Raw genomic sequence first — 24,988 nt, 5'->3', positions numbered from 1 at the left:
ACCCCACCAGCCCCCCCCCCCACACACACACACACGCACACACATACAAAATTTGATAACATCCTGTTGTGTTCCCTATCTTCTATTTAGGCATTTTACTCAAAAAATGCATGAATTTTCTAGACTCGTATTACAGGGGGGTCAAACTCAGTCACACAGGGGCCTAAGTTAAAAACACGCTTAAGGTTTTGGGCCGAAGAAGATAAATATTTACTGAACACACTAAAGCTAAACTTTTAAACCTTTTAAACTGAACTTTTTGAACATAAATATGAATAAAAACAGGAACATTAATCCAGAATAACTCAAGTTAAACCTTAAATAACTTGTAATATTTTGTTCTCCATATAAATATATTCTGTCAAAATTATACAAATATGAACATGCTGCAGGACAAAAAACAAAGAAAGCCTGGAAATATTAATAAGAAATTACAAATCAAATAATTCCGTTTTTTTTTTCTCTTTTATCATTTTTTAGAGCATTTTTTTTTAGAGCTGGACTCCTGCTTCATTTTTAGCAATAATTTCTTAATGTGTGACGTCCTGTGTGTGTCTTTGTGAAACATATCAGAGGGATTAGATCTAAAATATAAAACTTATTGTGATTAATATGTTTAGGTCTTATAAAACATTAAAGACTAAATCTTACAACTCATCAGTGGGATTACTCCAAAAATATTTGACATTTCCCTAAATTTGTGCAACACCAACAGTAGAAATCCTCCAAAGAAACTCAATCCATGAAAAATGGTCTGCGCTCATCCCCCCTCCCTCCCCCTTCCTCTTCCCTCTCACACGCGGCTCCGTCTCTATGACGGGAGGTGCAGCTGCGGCTCAGAGTTGATTGTCAGATAGAAAAAGACTCCCAATCACCTGTTAGTGTGATTCAGCCACCGGCGAGTTGCGCTCCCCTCTCGAGTTTTTTGACTTATGTTCCAAAGACTACCGCAAAGAGGTGTGGCCGCAAGCGTCTTGCAGCAGAGGGCGGTGGTCGCGTGCGCATCGGGTCTGCTGTGTCGGAGCAAAGACTTGTGGGAAATAATCTCCATTGCCTGCTTTTTTCGAAATTGGGTTGAGCACGGGTGTTTGTTCTGCCTAATTCCTTTTCATGTACCTGTTTTACGTTGTTTCACTCTGAGGTTTTTTTTTTTTTTTTTTTTTTTTTTTTTTTGCACCATAAGTGTGAACAGCAAATAGGAGGAAGACATTCTTCAGAGTCTGATGTGTCAAACAGAAAGAATTAAGTGTCGGCTGCTGAAGCAATTTCAAATTAAAAGCTCCAAGCTTCCTCTTTGAATATAGTATATAGCACATTATGTGTAACGCCTCAGGTATGGCAAATGCCGCCCCCTATGAAGTGCCGCCCTGGGCGACCGCCCACATCGCCCATATCAAAAACCGCCACTGGTTTTGGATGCGCTTATTCAATACAGCTTTTTTAAAAGTTATTTTCTACGAAAAAATAAATAAAAAAGAGGAGGTCAGGTTTCAAGGTTTTCTAATTTTAGTATTTTTAAAATTTAGTGTTATATTTTAAGGGACAAAACTGAGTTCAAAAAGTTTATTATGATCCAAAATATGGCAAACAAGATCAGAATAATGTTGAGAAATTGAAATAAAAAAAATAGAAAACAAAGTTTGAGATTTTCCGCTGCTTTATCTATCATCTTATCTTCTGTAAAAAAAAAGAACATAAAAACAAATTCAGTCAGTTATGAACTCTGATATTAAAAAAGTCTGATTTCATTTTGTCCTGAAATACACTTTTAAAATTACTTAAGTAATTGGAACTGAGAGTCTGTATCTGTAACTGCTGCTAAATCATTTATTATTATTCCCATCAAAACCTTAGTTGTTGTCAGAATAAATAATATGTAATAATGTAATGTAATGGTAATGCACCACTTTGATTTCATGTCAAGCGCCTTATGAACAACACCCGAAAGAAAAAAGTAGTGAGCATGGGTGTCCGAATTGCTTTTAAAATTCAGAGATATAGTGCTGCACTATATAGGGTTTTAGTAGTTAGGGATCAGGTTCGTTTCCACTGAAATGCCTTCCGTCGACCAACTTCGTTTCTAACAATAAAGTTTAAAAAAAAACTTTGTTTCTACTGAAATGCCTTCCGTTTCTATCGAAAATTTCAGTAGTATGTGTGTGATAGATTTGATATGTGTTTATGAATGCTAATTCTGAATAATGTCCTACATGGCACCTCATATTTGGATCTGTGTTACATCTCCTCCACTGATCTCTTCTCACAGACTCTCCAACTGTGGACTCTCAGAGAGTGAATGTGAAGTGGTGGTTTCAGCTCTGAACTCCAACCCGTCTCATCTGACCGAACTGGACCTGAGTAACAACCAGCTGACAGTTTCAACAGTAAAGGTTCTGTGTGCTGGACTGGAAAGTCCAAACTCCAGACTGCAGATTCTGAGGTCAGAACACTTTTGCTGATGTTTTGAATTCACATTTGCAGCTAAAAAGATTTAGTCCAAACGTCCATCAGTAGTTTGGCTTTTGCTAAACGCCGCTAGACGGGCTAAAATCAGAACTTTGAGTGCAGTGGTGTTCAGAAGAGGCCGAGCAGAACCACCGGGCCCCGTGCACCGGACCTGTGGTTCATGTCTGATTCATGCACACAGGTCATCACATCCATTTTTCTTCTACATCCAGGTTGGAGAGCTGCAATTTGTCAGAGATCAGCTGTGATGCTCTGGTCTCTGCTCTGAAATCCAACCCGTCCCACCTGACAGAACTGGACCTGAGTGGGAACAAAGACCTGTATGATTCCTGAGTGAAACACTTCTGTGGTCTTCTGGAGAGTCCAGAATGCAGACTGAAGTCTCTGAGGTCAGTCTCTATGTAAAGGACAGCTAGTTTTTGGAACGCCATGTTAAAACCTTCAACGCTCATTTTTTTTATTTTAAAGAGTCGTTCTTATCAAAAAGTGTTTTTAATATGTTCTTCATTTTTCTGATGATGGAGGATATATATGAAGAAAATTAAGCTCAACATTGCATCTCTGAATATTTCTTTATACTTGAAAACGAGGGTATTTGTGACGTAGAAAATACGCTGGGCGGGGCCACAAGCTCCCTACTCTGCCTCATTCTGATCATCCCTGTCAGTCAAACAGATCCATGAACGTCTTTGTTTTCCTCGTCTGCACCAACCGTCCCGCCCACAACTCAGATGTGAATTTCTACTGAACTCCTGCCGCTCTGCAGAAACTATGTCCTAGAAGACGACACAGGTTTTTAGGTTTTGGTTAAATACAGCATCATCATAATCAAACGACCACTGGGACCGATCTGACAGTTGTTTAAAAGATGATCAGAGTGGGACTTTTCCTCTTTTTTTTTTATACTAAGTGAAATTTCGCGTTCTTGCTTCTCACCTGGAGCCTCTAAAAATGATGAAATTAGCTTCAGTCAAGAATCCAACTCACCTCGGTATGTGAACCTGAAAAACAGGAGCCGTCCTCCACCGTGCACCGTCCTTCATGTTGCTTCCTGATCTGCTGATGAGCTGCTCCTCTGGATGCAGGCTGGACGACTGCGGCTTGTCTAAAGCCAGCTGTGACGCTCTGGTCTCAGCTCTGAGGTCTGCTGGGAACCACCTGACAGAACTGGATCTGAGAGGGAACAGACTGCAGGACTCAAATGTTGGGCCGCTCCAGGACCTGATGAAGAGTCCGGACTGCAACCTGCGCACCCTAAGGTCAGATTCTGAGGCTCCTGCAAAGCTGCAGCGTCTCAGGTGAAGGCAGGCAGTCGGCCAATCACAGCAGCAGAGCGTCCAGCACACCTGAAGCCACTTTTGGTTGACATCTTCTCATTGCAGATGGAAGTACTGGCACTGATTGGGTCGTGTGTTCTGACAACCAAAGTTGCAGCTCGTCTGTTCCGGAGGAGCAAAGAGATGAAGCAGAGGAGGTGAAGAAGACTACGCTGGAGGAAATGGTTTATTTCTGACCATCAAAGCAAAAAAAGAACTAGAGAAGACAAACCACAGAAGTAACTATCGATACAGAGATACATCAGACTTAGAATAATTCTTTTTGACGTGATAAATATGGAGTTAAAAAGGTTGATATTCTGTAGATTGTCCATGTTGGCTCCAAGCTCGGTTCTCCTTTCTGCTGTCAGATCGACATCCTTTCTTCTGGTTTTAGCAGAGATTGTTTTAAGTTTTCTTCACTGTCATGTGAACTGATCTGAACTCAAAACTGGCACTGTGCAGCGTGCACGCTCCACCTCCGTTCCAGCCGTCCTTTTGGGTGGATTCGGCTGTCTGTGGGTGAAAATGGTCAAACTTGTACAGGGCGCACAGATGGCAAACATGAAATGTCGAGGTTGTGGACCCTCATTGAACCCGTATGGAGAGAAAGTTTGACGGCTCCTTGCGTGCTGCCCAACCGTTACCCTGAATTTCCACTAGTCTGTCCACGGTGTCTCTCCAGTGCGATCGTCCGTCTCACGATCATCAGTTAATAGGAGTGGTCTGTCCTGTCACCCCCTCAAGTAGTTCATCCTGCTTGATGCAGGACCCCATGCCTTTTGCTTCCTAACTGAGTTTTTGTAAAATACAGGATTTGTATCATAAATGATGGTATGTTTTTTAATCTCTAACGATCGTCATCCATGGTGGTCTTTTCTTTGGTTTTAACGTGCGTTATCGTGTGAACACGCACCTTAAATATGAAATTAAGTCTTTTAAAGTTTTATTTTGAAAGTACAACGGGGTTTTTTATTTTGAAACCCCTCACACCTATTAACGACTAAAGTGCAGCATCAGGACGCCGTACGACATCATCACCTGTACATCATAAGTGCTTGTAACTAGACGCACGACAACGCTACGTTCCATTTAAGTGACGTTCCTTGTGGCGGCTGTACGAGCCTCAAGACACACCTGTGCTCCCCTTTAGATGCAGCCGCTCCTCTACGACCCTCCATGGACCCAGACAACCCAAAAACAGTCAGGTTAACCCCGTACAGGTGCTGTGACTGAGACTCTAAGACACAGCTTTTCAAAAAGCTGCTCTGACGGTGAGTCTTTCATTAGTCAGAACAGGAAGTTGAACAGGAAGTCAGGTCTTCTGGTAAACGTGAGCTGCTGAGTTCAGCTGCAGGAAACAAACAGTCCTGCTCCACTCGTTCCTTGTTCTCCACGCTGTAGCGCTTCTTTAAAAAGAATTTCAGCTGGACACAAAGATGCACTTTTTATTGTTTTCTTATTGAAGCCCAATAAAAGTAAAAGAGAGAAAGAAAGTCAAAGAAATTGTTTAGAAATGTACATTTTTTCATGTTTTTCTAACTTGTTGAAGGATTCTGGTTCTTCATTTTTGTTCTGTGCTGTTAGTTTTTATGTTTTGTTCTCTGTCTTCTGTTTTGCAGGTTAGGATTCAGATGAATAAACATTTTAGAAAATTCTTGACTTTCTAACGAGGTCTGCTGATTTTAGCAAACATCAGAAACAGATGAAGCTCAAATGTTGCATTTATGTTTCAGTAACATTCAAATCAAATCAACCTCCTTCTGGAAAACCTGCTCTCCTTTAAAGAGAACATGACATCAATAATTTCAAAACATGGTGTAAAGTGGAATTTGGAAGCAAAGACAGCAGAGTTTTTGTGGCAAAGAGGCACCATGAGATGAAGGAGCATTCAAACGGTGGAAGTGGAGGTCGTGTCAAACGCAGCTGGAAGCTTCAGTCTAGATCTGATCAAAGATGCAACCAAAAGATAAGATTGGAAAGAACTAAAGTTCAACAAATCTAACCAGCTGCAGAAATGAAAGGAACTGAGAAAAAGTGGATGTTTGTCGGGCCCCCACCTTTGTCAAATGGGGGGGGGGGTCTGGCTAAACTGCTACACCCAAGATACTCCGGACCAGGGAGAGGGCATCACACAGAAAACCCAAGGAACGATAATTTTTTGTACTGCAATAATAATCTAATAGAATAAAAACATGCAGCCCCAACACGACAAAGCCAGAACTGTTAAAACCCAAATAACTACAATAGAAAGGTAATGAATACAGTTAAAAACTAAGGGAAACCTCATAAAAACTTTAAAAAATAAAGATAAATAGTCCATGAAACACCGGGGGGACAGGTCCTGCAGCCAGCCGCAGTCCTATTGCACCTCTCATCCACCCTTTGGGTTGTTCCTCCAAACATCCACCTGTAAAGTGAAGATAAGTCCTGCTAGTATCTCAGATGATAGGGGTAGACAGGCCTGGCTACATGCAGAGTGAGAGTTCCACTGGAAAGGAAGAGGATCCTCACACACCAGCAGGGCACCTCACCCGGACTATGAGTGTACGTCACGTTGTGGCACCCCTTGTCCTGGAGAAGACTCTGGCTCTGGCTCCGGCTCCGGCTCCGGCTCCGGCTCCGGCTCCGGCTCCGGCTCCGGCTCCGGCTCCGGCTCCGGCTCCGGCTCCGGCCACACCGGTTGCTCCAGTGCTGTCTCCTTCAACAGCTTCCAGCTGTCCTTCCTCTTTTCTCCTGCTTCCAGTTCAGCTTTATGGGTGGGGCCATCAGCTTACTGATTGGACACCCAGGTGTGTCCAATCTGGGCTTCAGTCTCCATGGGTGTGAAACAACACAAAAACCAACTCCACCACAAAAGCAAGCAAACAAAAATGACTGGAAAAGGTTTCACCACACAACACGTTCACATCAGTCATTTCTTTTGTCGACACCCGTAAACTGGGGCCTCATTTATAAAACTTTGCGCAGGATTTGCGTCAGAAGTGGCGTACGGATGAAACATAGGACGTGCGTACGCACAGAAATATTCGGATTTATAAAACCGTGCGCACGCACATCCTACGCATCTTTCCCTTAAAAAATCACAACCGATTCTAAATGCAGCGCAGCTTTTGAGGCTTCATGACACGCCCATAGTTGCCCATAAATAGTCCGTGAAACGCCCACAAATCAATATTCATTGATTGGGAAACCATGGCAAACACCGAGAGGAAATGAAAAAAACGTAACTTCACTCAATGTGAAGTAGAAGTTATCGTTGGCGAGGTGGAAAAGAGGAGAAAAGTGTTGTTTGGAGGGCACAGTGTGGGCATTACTAATGCCAAAAAGGCACGTGAGCGGCAAACGGTGGGAGACGCCGTAAATGCTGCAGCCTCACAACCTGGGTGGACCGTGGCCGAAATGAAAAAGAAATGAAATAAATGATCGGACATCAAAGTCGAGGCATCGGCAGAGTGTGTCTGCCACGGGTGTGTCTGCCACGGGGGGGGGGGGGGGGGGACACTGGAGCTGACCCCTCTTGATGAGAGACTGGCGGCTATTATTGGGGAATCCCTATTAAGTCCCCCTTATCGGCGTCCTCCTCCGCCTCAGTCACCTGACTGACGCACCAGACGCACCGGGTGACACAGGTAAGAGAAATAATTAAAATGAATGCAGTCAAGTCACATGTATGCAGGCTACACAATTACAGATTATTAATATAGAACAATTTTATTTTAGTTGCTGGGTGTTCCAGCGGGGCCAGTGGTTACGATGCTGCAGCTGAGCAGCCGTCTGGACCCAGCGTCTCCACGGCACGCGGCTCTCAACCCTCCAGCAGTGGGCGTGTCCTCACCGATGCAGTCCTTGAAATGCAGAGGGAAGTCAGTAGTTCAATCAGAGAGGTGGCCAAGGAGTTGGGTGAAATCAAGACTGACTGGAATAAACTGCACGATGAGGGAATTCTTGAATAAATAATATTTTCCACACCCCTCTTGTTTTTCTTTACAAGCGACGCATCACTTCCAAACGCTGGCGCACAGCAGCAGCATTTGGCTCAAATGCGTGGGGATGGGGTTCAGGGTCGGGGCCAACACAGCAATCGGCGCCAGGGGGTAGAGGCACGTTTTTAAGCTGGGCCACATTGTGTAGCACAGCACATGCCAGCACGATTTGGCACACATTGTCACTTTCACGTGTTTCTTCCATCTGCCGACGGTGTCGCCGTTTCTCATTTCACCCGTTTTTGTGCGTACGCCTGGGTCAGAGCTTGAAGGACCGCACATTTTCCCGTCAAGTTTGCTTTTTATAAATCTCAACTATTGCGTAGAGAGTGGCGTACGCCTTCTTTTGTGCGTACGCAACGTTTATAAATGAGGCCCCAGGTCACAACTCCAGAGCAAGGGACAGATTTGACCCTGAGGTCATGTGAAGGACGTGTCTGTCTGTGTCTGATTGTGAAAAAGCAGAGAAATCCAACCATCTTTTCCAGTGTGTGTCCTGAAACCGCTCCAGGTCCCCCCTCCTAGAGTCCTCACCTCGTCTCCTTCATCCTTAGCTGGGAAACCCCCATTTTACAACTGCAGGTCTGCATCCTAACTAAGTGGTGATCTTGCTCTGTCATTTCCTCTTTGCTCGCTGACCTGGGTTTGTGTTCAGTGTTCAGAGGTGTGTTTGTCACTTGGGGGCGGTAACCTTTCTGGTGGATCTGATTGGCTGCAAACTTGCATGTCTTATCTGGTGAAGCAGCGGGGCGGGGCTTTCTTTTAGAGGCTGTAACGTGGATTAAAACGGTAACAAATGCAGTGATTTTCACAAGAGAAAAACTTACAGACAGAAAAATCTGCTGCTCTTTCTGAACTTGGTTTTGGGTCGTTGGTTAACGTTTGAATCCACGTTACATCCAACATTTTTCTATTAAAGCCTCTGACACAAACAGGGGGGGGGGCAAGGTTGACACAAAGAGACGAAATTTCTAACTGAGAGTCAAAGAGCCACACACACACTGACCTGCCAGACACACACACACACCTAAAAACACACACACAAACATCCAGGGGCGGTTGTTCTCTGCCTGCTGCCGTGTGGCGTTGAGGGCTTCTGGCTGCCGCTGCTGCTGCGGCGGGGGTCTCTCTAACGTCCCTCTCTCTTCTTCCCTTCTTTCCTTCTCCGTCCGGTCCAACACAAAAGAATTTAAAAAATAATTAAAATGAATAAAGTCTGGCCTCAATTACAAAAGGGGTTTATTCAGACATACCTCTGGTTTGTCAGAATATTAATAACCCCTGTTGTTAAAGTAAAATATGTCCAACACAAGAGGCCTTCAGCTCTCATCTGTCTGCCCAGCTGTTGGACAGGACAAGTAAAAAACAGGAGAAACACACACACACACACAGACACACACACCCACCCACACACACACACACAAAGCCTACAGTCTAACACAGGCAACTTCACCTTGTTTCTGCAGAAACTCAGCTGCTGCTGCGTCTTCTTGTCTTGTTGGAGTTTGTTTTCCAGCTTCCTCACTTGTGAACCATGGATCCATTATTTTAAATTCTCTGACAGCTGAGGTTCAGTTTAGTTAGAAAGATCTTCACAGATTCAGACTTCCGGCCTCAATAACTTCTGATAAACGTTCAAATGAGTCAGCAAGTATCTCAGTCATTTTGTATTAACACAGATAGTGAACCACAAATGCATTTCTAAAGAAACAAGATAGTTTTTTTTGCCTCTTAAGCAGAATTGTTCTCTTCAAGCTGAGAATGCAGACATGCAGACATGCAGACACGCAGACATGCAGACATGCAGACCTGCAGACACGCAGACATACAGACACGCAGACACGCAGACATGCAGACACGCAGACATGCAGACCTGCAGACACGCAGACATACAGACACGCAGACACGCAGACATGCAGACAAGCAGACATGCAGACATGCAGACCTGCAGACATGCAGACATGCAGACCTGCAGACACGCAGACATACAGACACGCAGACATGCAGACATGCAGACATGCAGACCTGCAGACCTGCAGACATGCAGACCTGCAGACACGCAGACATACAGACACGCAGACACGCAGACATGCAGACACGCAGACATGCAGACATGCAGACATGCAGACACGCAGACATACAGACACGCAGACATACAGACACGCAGACATGCAGACACGCAGACATGCAGACATGCAGACATACAGACACGCAGACATGCAGACCTGCAGACACGCAGACATACAGACACGCAGACATGCAGACACGCAGACATGCAGACATGCAGACACGCAGACATACAGACACGCAGACATACAGACACGCAGACATGCAGACATGCAGACATGCAGACCTGCAGACATACAGACACGCAGACCTGCAGACATACAGACACGCAGACACGCAGACATGCAGACACGCAGACACGCAGACACGCAGACATGCAGACACGCAGACACGCAGACACGCAGACATGCAGCGAGTCGGCTGCCAAGGGAACTGCAGCTGCTGGATTCCCGTGTTCCTCCACGTAGCTGATAGCTGCAGTTTAAACTGTGCTTCATAATCGTGTCTCTCTGCATTTCCAGGGTTTCCAAAATGATTTTGTTCTGCATTTATGCTCATATCTGCACCTTTGTACTATGGGGGGGGGGTCTTAATTTAGATCCTCGCCTCTCTCCGTACTGTTTTCTTCTAGGTCCTCTTTACTGAAGTCACACATGATCACATCAGGGCAGCTCTGTACATTTTGGAGAAAATGTAAGACTTTTATGTGCGCCTTATGGTTGTGAAAGTACAGCATACAGAAACTGATCAAAGGCAGAGAGCCGCATGCAGCTCAAGAGCTGTTAGCCCCCCCTGCTCTAAAAATGAAAGTCCTGCCCTGCTGTCTGGCTGAATTTGAACAGCAAATTTTGGTAAATCTATTTACCCCAATTCATTTATCCAACCATCATAGATGTGAGGCGATGTTCATGTTTATTTGTTTGACACAAAAAGTGCAACACTTTTGCCACAAAGGCAATTAAAAAAAGCTCTCTTTTAAACCCAAAGATTATTTCAAAGCTTGATCTCTGAATCTTCATCAGGAAACAGGATCCATGATAACAGATCTGCAAAACGGTTCAACAGGAAACTCTTCTGACTAGATATGATCGTCTGACATTTGTGCCGCAGCAGCTGAGCTGACTTTTATTTTAGTTTAAATTCTGAACCTCATGGAAAAGAATCAGACTGAGGAAGTTTTTCCACCTTTTTAACCCTTGTGCTATCTTAGATGACCCCCCCCCCTTCCATTGAGGTGTTCTCCCTACCATGACAAAGGTGGATAAAGGTGGAAAGATTTCATGTAATCCATGGACACCAGTGAAGATCACAAATCATTGAAGAAAAAAGGTTCAGAGCACTGTCTAGTGGGTCTAGATGACCCAACTCCCAATGGTAAAGTGCCTAGGATAGCACAAGGGTTACAATATTCTTCAAAACTTCAATGATTATTATTGTTTTCTTAGCTTGCCATCCCATAATGAACAAATCCAGAGCAGATGAAGGCCGTTTTTCAACTCCAAGCTCCTTCCAGACTCCTGAGCTTCCTCCACCTTTCTAAGGTGACCAGAGTCTTCCTCAGAGGAAACTCTTGTTTTGATGTTTGATCACATCTTGGTTCTACTCCTGAAGTTTCTTCTGCTAAAAGATAGATCTTGTTGTAGAGTTCTGAGCCCCAAGTGTCAGGAACTTCAAACCCTTATAGATGCTCAGCAGCAACAAACACCCAGAAAATCATCAAACTAGTGTCTTTGAGGGATGTTGTGAAGAACAGGCTGTCAGAGTTTGAAAAAACAGTGAGAGCAGAAAGGCTGGGAGGGCGGGGCCAGAGCACTGGCGTGATAAGTAGAGGAGCACGGGAGGGGAGGACAGACGGAGAGGACATGGAGCGTCCAGCTCTGCTGCTGTTTGTGGGTCTCTGCAGCTCAGGTAAAACTCTGCTTCCATCCTGACTGGCTTTGACTTTTAGATCTGGGAGAAAGCAGTGGCGGCTGTTTGCATTCCTGCTGACTGCAGAAGAATCCGTGCATTGGAGTTGGAGAATGTCACACATGACGCGCTGTTCTCCTCATGAGGGGCCTCATGTTGAGGATGGGGTTGTTTCCATGGAGACCATTCTGGTCTCAGTAGGTAGGGACCCTGAGAAAATTAAGAGGAGCATCAATTGAAAACGGCTGCAGGTAAATTCTGCTTGATGGCACCAAAGTTTGAACAGAGATGAATATTTAAAAAAAGTTTTCTTCCATAAATCATATGGGACGGCTGTGGTGCAGAGGTAGAGCGGTCGACCTCCGACTGGAGAACTGCAGGTTCGGTTCTCGCCTTGTTCATGTGTGGAAGTGTCTTTGGAGTTTGGACACTGCTTGTGGTTACGACGCTGAAGTTGGCTTCTGATTCACAGCTTCTGATTGGTGAGGCACTAAAGGAACATTCTGCTGCATTTTTCACACTAGATCACCTAAAACCAGGTCCTGATCAAAAACCACATGACCTGGACTGCTCTAACCTGGAATAAATTATGATTTAGATACTAAAGAACACATTAAACACAGTTTCTGATTTGTGAAAATGTGAAATAGAAGGATTTTTATCGTATTTTACGCACTGAGTCCACCTCAGACCAGGTCCTGTTCAAAAACTGCTGTGTGAAATAGAATCATTTTATCACATTTGATGTAATTTAAGGATCATAGGGACAAAGGAAGGACAACTTAAAGCAAAACACCAAAAACAGGAACTTTAAAGTAAATCAGGAAACAAACCAAGAAAGAATGGACCAAAAAACTCAAACTTAAGTCAGGGGCTCATGCTAACCCTGACCATAACTATGTGTCCAATCTGACATCTGTTTCCCAGTTTCTTTTGGATGTTGATGTCTGAGATTGTAATGTGGCCTCTTCCAGCCTTCTTGGATTCCTGTAGTCCATCCTAAAAGTGTCAGCTTTAGTCTGTGCCCAGTCTGTGGAATGCAACAAAGTCATTTTGTGCACCCAGGTGATGTTATGGCCACCGGCTCGTACCTGTGGAAACAAATACAATAGTACAATCCAGTGTAAAAAATAAAGATAGAAAAATGTGAAGGAATTAAAAAATAAATTTCCCCAAAATTTCAGGAACAGGACCTGGTCTGAGGTGGACTCAGTGCGTAAACTGTGTTTAATGTGTTCTTTAACATCTAAATCAGAACTGAATCCAGGTTTGAGGGTTTTACTGTAGTTTTTGATCAGGACCCGGTTTTAGGTGATCTTAGTGTGAAAAATGCAGCAGAATGTTCCTTTAGTGCCTCACCAATCAGAAGCTGTGAATCAGAAGCCAACTTTAGCGTCGTCTTGTGGTCACAGATTGGCGCCAGTGTTTGTCCGCTGAGCCGCCATCAGTGAGTGAATGTGACTGGAAAGAGCACTGGGCCTTAGAGCGAGGTAGAAAAGTGGGATGAAAATATTTACAAGTGAAACCATCCGTGCTCTAAAGCTGCTGAATCTTAGTTGGGTTACCGCGGTTGCTGGAGCCTATCCCAGCTGCTGAATGGGGGGTCAGGTCACCAGTCTGTTACAGCGCCACACAACCACACATTCACACCTAATGGACAAGCTATGATCAATGAACCTATGAAGCGTGTTTTCGGACTGGGGGAGGAAACGGGAGAAAACCCACACATGTACAAGTAGAACATGCAAACACTCCCCCCTGGGATTTGAACCATTTGGGAGGTTAAGGTGCTTCCCACTACACCACCATGCAACCCCCATGTAAATCAATAGACACTTTAATTGTGGATTGAATTAAAGTGACTCAAAAGCTGTAAATGATAACTTTAAGTTTCCAGTCAAAATGACGGCAGGATCATTCAGCAGGAGTCGACACTCAGACTTTTCTGCCCTCTGGTGGTTCACATGCGTTTCTGCAGGTCCTTTGACATCCTCATTTCATGACTCTGAGTGTGAATGTGTATGTGTGTAAGTGTGTGTGTGTGTGTGTGTGAGAGTGAGTGTGTGTGTTGGACAGATGCTACTGTTACAATCAGGAGCCTCAGATCCACGAGGAGTATATTTAGGCAAGGCAAGTTTATTTGTATAGCACAATTCATACACAAAGTAATTCAAGGTGCTTCACAAAACAGAAAAATGCATTAAAATCACAATACATCATAGAAATAATCAACATAAGATTTACTTTAAAAGAAAAGAAAAAAAAATTGAAAACTGATAGGACCTTTCAGTCATATACACGGCTAAACAGAAATGTTTTAAGTCTAGATTTGAACATGAACACAGAAGAGGCCTGTCTTACGACTTCAGGGAGGCTGTTCCAGATCTTAGCTGCAGAATATTGAAACGCTGATTCCCCTTGTTTAGTTCTGACTCTGGGAATCAACAGGAGGCCGGCCCCTGAGGTCCTCAGACTACGAGATGGTTCATATGGCACTAACATGTCAGAGATGTACTTTGGTGCTCGGCCATGGAGAGACTTGTACACAAGCAGAGCTGCTTTGAAGTCTATTCTTTGAGGTACAGGGAGCCAGTGCAAAGACCTGAGCACAGGACTAATGTGATCATACTTCCTGGTTCTGGTCAGGACTCGAGCAGCAGCATTCTGGATGTACTGAAGCTGTTTTACAGCTGGTTTGGACAGGCCGGTGAGCAGGCCGTTACAGTAGTCTAACCTACTGGAGACAAATGCATGAATAAGTATCTCCAGGTCTGGCTTTGACACTATGTTTTTTTTTTTTTTTTTTTTTTTTTTTTAAACTTGTCCTGTCCAACAGCTAGGCAAACAGATGAGAGCTGAGGGCCTCTTGTGCTGGACATATTTTATTTTAACAAGAGGGGTTATTCATCTTCAGACAAACCAAAGGTGTGACTGAACAAACCCCTTTTGTAATTGAGGCCAAACTTTATTAATTTCAATGATGTTTGAAAATCTTTGGTGTTGGACCGGACGGAAAAGGAAAGAGGGGAAGAAGAGAGAGGGACGTTAGAGAGAGGGGGGGGGGTAGGAGGGTGATAATAGGAGGGGAAGGGGGGGTAAGACCATGAAGCAGCATAGAGCAGACAGGTTTACTGGTTGTTTATCGTTACGGTACGGTTCAAATGTAGTACAAAAAGGGCGGGGCCTGTTCACACACACTCAAATATTATCAACACACCTGCTAGCCGCAAAAATGTCCACATGTCAACATGTACACAAAACAGATAGTGTTCACGAACGCATACCTATGCCTTTAAACCAACTAGTGTGAAATCTTTCATTCATTCAATCATGCAAACTATTAGTGCAAAGGTGAGCTAACACCTGTGCTCAGGTGAGTGTTTATGTTCTTCTAAAATGGATGGTGGAATGTGAAAAGAAGGAGGGGCGTCCAGCCACCCCCACACCCATACCCCCGCCGCAGCAGCAGCGGCAGCCGGAATTCCCCCAACGCCACACGGGAACAGGCAGGGAACAACCGCCCCCCGGGCGACCAAGACCGCCACCCAGGCCAGGGCCAGCAGGACCGCCGCGAGGCCCCCAGAGCCATAGAGCAGGGAGGCGCAGAGGGAAAGAGAGCGCCGCCCCAGCCCAGCCAGGAAAGCAGCCCCCCGCCGCGCCGGAAGAGCCCAACGCAGGGCCCCACCGGAGAGGGACGCCCACAGCCCCAGACGAGCACCCCACCACCACCCAGGAGTTCCGGGCATCCCCCCGCCCCGACCCCAGGTACGTGCCAGGACCCCCCAAGGGAGACCCGCTCCGCACTCCAGGCAGCCACCCACCCGGCCCACGGTTGGTCCAGGTAGGAGCAAGGCAGGGGCCCGCCGCCCCCGCCCAGGAGGGGGGAACCCCGGGGAAAAAAGGGCGGCCCACAAGGGATGTTATAAATATGGCCCGACCAGGCTCTGCCATGTTGGAAGTTTGGCGGGGCCCAGCGCCCAGGGGCAAGGACCAGGACCCACCCCCCAGAGACACGAACACCCCCGGCTCAGGTGTAATATGAACCCCCCCACCGCGCGGAGAGAGCACCGCCGGGCCCAGGGAGCCGGCACCCAAGGGACACGGCCGCCATCGCCAAGGGGCCCGCACCCCCCACCAGGGAAGGGGTAGGGGACAGATGGACCCAGGTCCCACCTTCCTTGTAAAATGTGTGTGCGTGTATGGGTGTTTGAGAGGGTGTTTGTGTGCATGTGTGTGTGTTTATGTTTGAATGTATATATTGAAGGGGGAGGGGTGTGTGTACTAAGGGGGGTGCAGTTAAAATTGGGTGCAGTTAAAATTTGACACTATGTTTTTGATTTTGGCAATGTTTTTCAGATGGTAAAATGCCGCTGATGTTACTGACTTGATATGACTGTTAAAGTTTAGGTCAGAGTCCATGATTACCCCTAGATTTCTGACTTGATTTGAGGGTTTAAGAGACAGAGAATGAAGGTAGCTGCTGACAATTTCTCTTTGTTTCTGTGGGCCAAAAATAATAACTTCGGTCTTGTTTAGGTTTAGCTGGAGAAAGTTGTTCTGCATCCACGCACTGATCTGTTGGAGGCAGTGGCTGAGTGAATCCACCGGCCCATATTCACCTGTTGTCAGTGACACATAGATCTGAGTATCATCTGCATAGTTGTGATAAGATATGTTATTACTGCGTATTAACTGCCCTAGTGGCAGCATGTAGAGGTTGAACAGATGGGGTCCCAGGATCGATCCCTGGGGCACACCACAAGTCAAGGCCATGTAGTCTGAGACACAACTCCCAATTTCAACAAAATATTTCCTGTCTTCTAGATAAGACTTGAGCCAACTTAGGGCAGATCCAGAGATGCCAACCCAGTCTTGGAGTCTGTGCAAAAGGATCCCATGATCAACAGTATCAAAGGCAGCGCTCAGGTCTAGCAGGATTAAGACAGAGACTTTGCCATCATCAGTGTTTAGGCGGATGTCCTTGGTTACCTCGATACGAGCAGTTTCTGTGCTATGATGGGGTCTAAAACCTGACTGAATAAGAGAAAATCAGTGAGCTGTTGGTAGACAACTTTTTCAAGGACTTTTCCTAAAAATGGGAGATTAGAGATAGGTCTGTAATTATTCAGTACAGTGGGATCAAGACCGTTTTTCTTCAGGAGAGGTTTAATGACTGCAGTTTTTAAGGCCTCTGGAAATATTCCAGATTGAAGAGACGTGTTAACTATTTGAGTAATTGATGGCAACACACTGTTCAGGACAGACTTTAGAAATCTAGTGGGTAACACATCAAGGCAGCATGTAGACGAGCTCAGACGGGTGATGGTCTCTTGGACAGTTTGGTCAGTGACAGGTACAAAGTGAGTCAGCTTAGAGTGAGTAGGTGGCCGTTGGATAGTTATATGTGTTGTGGAGTTGATGGCTTTTTTAATGCCCTGAACCTTGTCATTAAAAAATACAGCAAACTCATTACATTTAGGTGTGCAAACCAGTTCTATTGGTAGCTGGGTTGGAGGGTTAGTTAATCTGTTAACTTTTGTGAACAGGACACAAGAGTTGCTGCTGCAACTTCCAATGATTTCAGAGAAGTACCTTTCCCTTGTTCTGCATAAGATCTGGTTTTAAGCGTACAACTCCCCCTTATACATTTCATAATGAACCTGGAGTTTTGACTTGCGTCACTTTCGCTCAGCTCTGCGGCACTGTTGTTTCTGTGCCCTGACTAGATCATCATTCCTCCAGGGAGCTTTCTGTCTATGTTTTCTCAATTTAACCTTCATAGGGGCAATGGCATCCAGAACATTCAAGATGCTAGAAGTAACAGAATTCAGCATTTCATCAACATTGGCACCAGAGGCGTTTTCAGGGTTTATCATTTCTACAAACTGTGCCCTAGTGCTCTCATTTATTTGTCTCCTTTGGACAACTGCAGGGCCAGGCGGTGGTTTGGGAGTAACAGACAGGTCAAAGAATACACAGAAATGATCAGAGAGGGCGACATCAACCACACTGACATTGTAAATATTAACCCCCTTTGTGATGAGCAGGTCCAGAGTGTGCCCTCTGCTGTGGGTGGGGCAACTTACATGCTGAATTAGATCAAAGGTTTCAAGGACAGCATTGAGCTCTTTTGCATTTCTGTCATTGACATTATCAACATGAACATTAAAATCACCTGTAATGACTAGACCATCAAAGTCTGTGCACACAACTGAGAGCATTTCAGTGAAATCATCAATGAAACTTTGGCTGTGCTGAGGAGGTTTGTACATGACTATGCAGAGTAAGGGAGGAGTTTGTTTTAGCTCAATCTTAGTCTTTGACTGATGGTGGTGGTGGAGGTAGTTGTTGTTGTTGTTGCCGTTGTGCTGTGGTTCCTGGGACACTGGCTCGGTCCTTCCTTACTGCCTTTTCAGGGCCTTGGCCTCTATGCCCCAGAGCGTGGAGGAGGTTCTTCACTAACTCTCTTGCTCCACCTCTGTTCAGGTGTGGGCCTCTTCCCATGAATAGGTCCTTTCGTTTCCAGAATGTATTGAAGTTCTCAATGTAATGGAATCCTCTGGCAGCACACTCTCTGGAGAGCCAATTGTTCAGCTGAAACAGACGGCTGAACTTGAGTGACACCCCATCGATGTTAGGAAGAGGTCCACTGATGAATGCTTCAACCTCTACTTTGTCAATCTCTTCAAATAACTTGATGAAGTCTTTTTTCAAACGTTCAGATTGTTCTTTTTTGATATCGACAGCACCTACATGGATGATTATTCGTTTGACTCCTTGGTACAAGACTTTAGATAAGAGTCCTGTAATCACTGGAACAGTAGAACTTGGGCAACATAAAGTTTGCATTCTTCTGTGGCTGACTCCACTGATAGCTCCATCTCCAAGCAGCAGCGTATCTCTGACCTTGACGTTTGGCACAGATTTTCTTTCTGCCTGTGCTTTGTTGCCAACATTATGACTCCTATTCTGTGGTCCAATTTCACTTTGTTCTTTAACATCACATTGTGTTAGGGGTAAAAATCTGTTTGTGAGCTTTATTTCGGATGTTCTGTCATCTTTACGCTTTGGCTTAACACAGAGTTCCTCCGCACAAAGTTTCGGAAAGGACACAACATCACTCAGGTCTATGTCACTGTTATTCTTTTCATTTGTAGTAAGAGTGGGCTTCTTACCACCCGATGTTACTGGAAGGGTCTTGTGAAGTCCATTTTCAGTTTCCAAAGTAAATATCCGTGTTTGTAGCTCTTTTATTTCTTGTTGGTAGATCCGACAGCGTTCACAGTGGGAGTTTGTTTTTCTTCCTCTTCCGGACATGTCGCTGGCTTGTCAGACGTAAAAATATTGATTTGAATAGGTGGAAGTCACAAAAAAGGACCAGTCTGATATTCCAGGAGTTGTGGATGAAGTAAAATAATTAAAAATGATTAATTAAATGATTAAAAAGCAAATAAAGCAGGAAGCGGCAGGAGCAGGGGAAAAAGCGTCTGCACTCTTTTGCAGAGGGAGGAGCAAAGAATTTATGTAAACCCCTATAACTATGACAATTAAATGTTTTCTTAAAGGGCGGGGCCTGTCACTCATCCACACACATTCAAGTATTACAAACACGTTAGCACACATACATGTCAACACATACACAATACACCCTTGTGCGCATGCATATGTCCATGCATACATACAAATAAACACAAACATTTTTGATTCCTGCATCGTGTCGTGTTTTGCACTTGTTGAAGTAGACTTTGGTTGATTGAGTGAAGGTGTGTGGCATCCACGAAGTTCACGCTGGGGGTGATGGGAGATGAAGTGCTTGGAGTACTCTGGAGACTTTTCCAGCCGATGACCACAGAGGGAGACAGAGTTCTGACTTCTGACAAAGAGTTTTGAGTTCAGATGCCTGAAACCTGCATTGACATAGACCAGGGGTCTCCAAATCCAGGTCTGGAGGGCCGGTGTCCTGCTTCTTTACCAGAAATCTTGCCTTATTTGCTGCTGGTTACCTGGATCAGGTGTGTTTAGCCAATAAGGAGCTTCAATGGCAGGTTGGTAGGAAAACATGTAGGACACCGGCCCTCCAGGGGTCTCATTTATAAACGTTTGCGTACGCCACTCTACGCAATAATTGATATTTATAAAAAGTAAACTTGACGGGAAAATGTGCGGTCCTTCACGCAAGCTCTGACCCAGGCGTACGCACAAAAACGGGTGAAATGAGAAACGGCGACACCGTCGGCAGATGGAAGAAACACTCGAAAGTGAAAATGACAATACTGCCTCTCATAAATAACATGAAGACTTCACAAAGCAAGTCTGACAATTAACAGCTACACCAACACCCGTTTGATCGATCAGCAGTGAAACAAACAAAAAAAATCAAACAAAAATTACAACAGAAATTCAAATGAACACATATTTGTGAAAAGAAAAGTGAAATATGTTCTGCAATATTGGCATGTTGCGCAAATCATCCTCATAAATAATATAGTTAACAGAATTAAATAATGTACAAAACTGATATTCTTGTCAATGTGTCCATCTGGCGGAGCAGATATTGTTACGAGAAACCAAGGGAGGTAACCCAGAAGCAGGATTGATAAGGAGGCTGAATGACTAGGAAGGCTTTTTAATGCCAAAGACGAAAGCCAACCGAAGATTATCCAAAACGAAATGCTGCGACAACAAAGACAAGAACAGAACACCTTAAGAAGGATCCAAATCAAAGCAACATGAGAAACAGCTGTGGTAAAAAGGGCGGAACAGAGGAGGAAGGGCAACCTCCAGAGGGAGGGAGGGAGGGAGGGAGGGACGGACAGACGGACGGACAGACAGACAGACAGACAAATTGTCCACTGGGGAAATTTGTTTTCATAATAAAACATTTCTTCATAACCCAGCCAGCAATGTCACGTGGGCCCCAACTGGGAAAGAGGTGGGCTATGTGGGTACTGACTGGGCATGGGTTTATTTTGGGTAAACTTTGAAGGCCCAATTAGGTTTTGCCTACATTGGCCCCACATGGGTTACCTGTTAGGGCCCTACAAAGGATCCATGTGTGCTAGAACCCATGTAGGTCAGCCAAGTAAGGCCCATATGAGTTGCATCTGGGCCATAAAGACTTGGGCTGTAACTGGGAAACTGTATGTGCGACCCATATTGTTTGGCCCACATGAGTCCCACGTGTAGAGCCCTCATGGGCTAAGCATATAGGCCCGCTAAAGGATCTAGGTGGGCAAAGAAGACCTGGTCTGTAACTGGGCCACTTTATGTAGGACCCATTTGGTATAACTTGCATTGGTCCCACATGAGGAGCCCTCATGGGCTAACCATATAGGCCTGATAAAAAGCCCGGGTGGGCGAAGAAGACCTGTTTTGTAACTGGGAAACTGTATGTGGGACCCATATGGTTTGGCCCACGAGTCCCATGTGTGGAGCCCTCATGGGCTAAACATATAGGCACGCTAAAGGATCTAGGTGGGCAAAGGACACCTGGGGCCTCATTTATAAAACTTTGCGTAGGATTTGCGTCAGAAGTGGCGTACGGATGAAACATAGGACGTGCGTATGCACAAAAATATTTGAATTTATAAAACCGTGCGCATGCACATCCTACGCATCTTTCCATTAATAAATCACAACCAATTCTAAATGCAGCGCAGCTTTTGTGGCTTCATGACACGCCCATAGTTGCCCATAAATAGTACGTGAAACACCCACAAATGAATATTCATTGATTGCAAAACCATGGCAAACACAGAGAGGAAATCAAAAAAACGTAACTTAACTCAATGTGAAGTAGAATTTATCGTCGGCGAGGTGGAAAAGAGGATAAAAGTGTTGTTTGGAGGGCACAGTGTGGGCATTACTAATGCCAAAAAGGCACGTGAGTGGCAAACGGTGGCTACAGCGCTCCATCGGGGGCGGGGGGGGGGGGGGGGGGGGGACCGGAGCGCCAGATGCACCGGGTGACGCGTGGTTCCTCCGAGTGCTCCTCTGTAACGCCGGGCCCAAAAGCCTGCAGAGGTCCAAAAGGACGGCTCGAAGAAGTCGGAACCGGCTCATAAGCCACTCGTCCTCGTTTGCCAGCAAGTCTTCTTGCTGTCTAAAGATGCGTTCACTCCGAATTCTTCCATTTGCCACATCTTCTAAGAGCGCAAGATCAGCCATTGTGCGTCATTACGCATTGTGATGGGGCATTTTATTTCCATCCATTTAATTACATCTGACCAGCTACAGATGTCGGTAATAATCCACGTGGAAATGGGAAATTGATCAGCGCAAATGTAATTTCTTGTTGCTTCCTGAATGGTTTAGACATACGCCATACATTGTTTTATCAAAAATAAAACAAACTAACGGCATATGCATGAATACCATAATTCCATAGCTTATGAAGAAATGTTTTACTATGAAAACAACTTTCCCCAGTGGACAATTAGTACGTCTGTCCGTCCGTCCGCACGCCTGCACCTATATCTGCTCCTCCAGACGGACACATTAACGAGAATATCAGTTTTGTACATCATTTCGTTCTGTTAACTATATTATTAATGAGGATGAATTGCACACCATGCCAATATTGCAGAACATATTTCACTTTTCTTTCTGCAAATAAGTGTTCATTTGAATTTCTGTTGTAATTTTCATTGCAAAGAGAACTGCAATGAACAGTATATAGGAGAAACCAAACAACCTCTACACAAGCGGCTTTACCAACATCGCAGAGCCAACCCAAGTGGACCTGAGTCTGCAGTACATCTCCACCTGAAGGCCACAAACCACTCTTTCGAGGACAGTGAAGTCCGAATTCTAGCCAGAGAGAAAGGATGGTTTGAGCGAGGAGTGAAAGAAGCCATCTTTGTCAAGAAGGATAAACCTTCTCTTAATAAGAATGGTGGTCTCAGGTTTATTCTTCCATCCATCTACGGCAGTGTTTTGAAACCTAAACAAACCAGACCAGTTCCACCTGAGTCGTTAACCGCTGAAAGAGATGACCAATTTGGAGAGTGAGTCACTGACTCCCCAACCCCCAGCTGAGGACAAAGGACTATTAACGACCCGAAACCATGTAGGCTAAGTGGACAATACATCCAGTTTCAGGTCTGACTCCTCCCCCATGAGCGCATATATGGCAGCTCTTAGACCAGCTAATTCAGAATTGACAAAGCCTCTTGGATAAGAGGCGAGACGTCTTCCAACTTTAAAACCAAGTCCAGATGACATCCCCTAAACCCACTACAATTAACTAAAGTAGTAAATTACTAGTAATTTAACGCTTCAACAGAGAAACTGAACTTATACCTCAAAGCAAGTTTAACATATTCCAAAAAATACAAACAATAGTCCAACATAAGAATACACTTTGTCTTTCCCCTCCATCTACTCCAGATGGAAGTTGTCCATGCTCCTCCCTTTCCAAGTCATCAGGAGCTTCTTCAGCTCCTCCAACTGCCACTGTGGGTACCGGATCGACTCGGGCTGCCGGATCTTCTCGAAGGTAACACCAGTTGGACAAACTACTTAGCGAGCGATTTTACGTTTAGCGATTTTACTACTTAGCGACGTCGTACCCATCTAAGGAATTTTTGAGGATTCGTTTTGGGTTTGAAGAGAATGACTGCAGTATTTGTTTGAATGACATTGAGACGGTGGATCATTTATTCTTTAACTGTGGAATTATAAAAACATTCTGGGATGAGTTCTGCTTCTGGTATTCTTCCAAAATTGCAATGCCATTTCATTTACACTCAAAAAATGTTCTATTCGGTGTAGTATCATATAATAGACCAGAAAATACAGTTCTTTTTTTTTTTTTCTTTTCTTTAACTTGTCCTGTCCAACAACTGGGCAGTCAGATGAGAGCTGAGGGCCTCTTGTGTTGGACATATTTTATTTTAACAAGAGGGGTTATTAATCTTCAGACAAACCAAAGGTATGTCTGAATAAACCCCTTTTGTAATTGAGGCCAAAATTTATTAATTTCAAACATTTCTGAAAATCTTTGGTGTTGGACCGGACGGAAAAGGAAAGAGGGGAAGAAGAGAGAGGGACGCTAGAGAGAGGGGGGGTAGGGGGTGATAATAGGAGGGGAAGGGGGGTAAGACCATGAAGCAGCATAGAGCAACAAGTTTACTGGTTGTTAATCATTATGGTAAGGTTCAAATGTAGTACAAAAAGGGCGTAGCCTGTCCACACACACACTCAAATGTTATAAACACACCTGTTAGTTGCAAAAATGTCCACCTGTCGACATGTACACAAAACAGATAGTGTTCACACGCATACTTATGCGGTGAACGTGCAAAGAAGGAGGGAGAGTGCCCAGCCATCCCCACCCCAAGACCCCCACCGCACCAGCAGCGGCAGCCGGAATCCCCCCAACGCCACACGGGAACCGACAGGGAACAACCGCCGCCCGGGCGACCAAGCCCGCCACCCAGACCAGGCCAGGGCCAGCAGGGCCGCCGCAAGGCCCCCAGAGCCAGAGAGCAGGGAGGCACGGAGGGAAAGAGAGCGCCGCCCCAGCCCGACCAGGAGAGCAGCCCCCCGCCGCGCCGGGAGAACCCAACGCAGGGCCCCACCGGAGAAGGACGCCCACAGCCCCAGACGAATGCCCCCAGAAAATACAGTTCTAAATATCCTGATATTGCTAGGAAAGTTTTATATGCACAAAAATAAATTTTTTAAGACCAAACTACTTTTTACAACATTTCATAAAGAGCTCTGTTTTTACTTTGAATCACTTCATTATATGAACAAACTTCACGAGTACCCCTAACTAGTATTAGACTATTTAGATTGGTTCTATGTTCCTTTTTTTTACTTAAGTTTTTTATTTATTTGTGTGTTATGTTCATTGTTTCTTTTTTCCCCCCTCTATTCTTTATTTTCTATGTTAACATGTTATGTTTGGCAATGGTGACTGATCTTTGAGGTAATATTGATTACATTGTTATTGTTCGTTATTTAATGTATGATACCGCAATTGTCAATAAAGTTTAAAAAAAACTTAGCGACGTTAACTCATTGGTCGTGGCAACTTACAGCCAATCAAATAATGTGACGTCTTCATTGGTCGAAGGACCCCGAAGGACCCCGAGAACATCCGGCAGCCCGAGAACATCCGGTACCCACACCACATCATCAGGAAGTTTCCCTGCTCCAGCATCTGCCTCAGCATCAGGCCTCAAACAGAACTCAAAGAATAGAATTACTCAAAACAATACAAAATTAACTAAATGTGTG

The 24,988-nt window shown here is 44.9% G+C and overlaps 2 long non-coding RNA genes across 2 annotated transcripts in view; one reads left to right on the top strand and one right to left on the bottom strand.

The window, feature by feature from the left end:
* The first annotated feature begins 2,238 nt into the window (after positions 1 to 2,238).
* On the top strand, positions 2,239 to 4,590 carry LOC111948506 (uncharacterized). Its single transcript, XR_002874522.2, has 4 exons — positions 2,239 to 2,440; positions 2,679 to 2,855; positions 3,552 to 3,725; positions 3,849 to 4,590. It is a non-coding gene; the product is annotated as an uncharacterized LOC111948506 (long non-coding RNA).
* Positions 4,591 to 7,475: 2,885 nt separating this feature from the next.
* Positions 7,476 to 24,988, bottom strand: part of LOC144981599 (uncharacterized) — a 383,701-nt gene continuing 366,188 nt past the window's right edge. The window contains exon 2 of the long non-coding RNA XR_013647202.1: positions 7,476 to 7,630. This is a non-coding gene — a long non-coding RNA (uncharacterized LOC144981599). The remainder of the gene's footprint in view (positions 7,631 to 24,988) is intronic.

The sequence above is a fragment of the Oryzias latipes genome, chromosome 13, assembly GCF_053564925.1.
Source record: "Oryzias latipes strain Hd-rR chromosome 13, Olatipes_Hd-rR_3.1".
Taxonomy (NCBI): domain Eukaryota; kingdom Metazoa; phylum Chordata; class Actinopteri; order Beloniformes; family Adrianichthyidae; genus Oryzias; species Oryzias latipes.
Note: the sequence above shows the minus strand (reverse complement) of the source record. Positions and strands in the feature narration are given on the sequence as shown.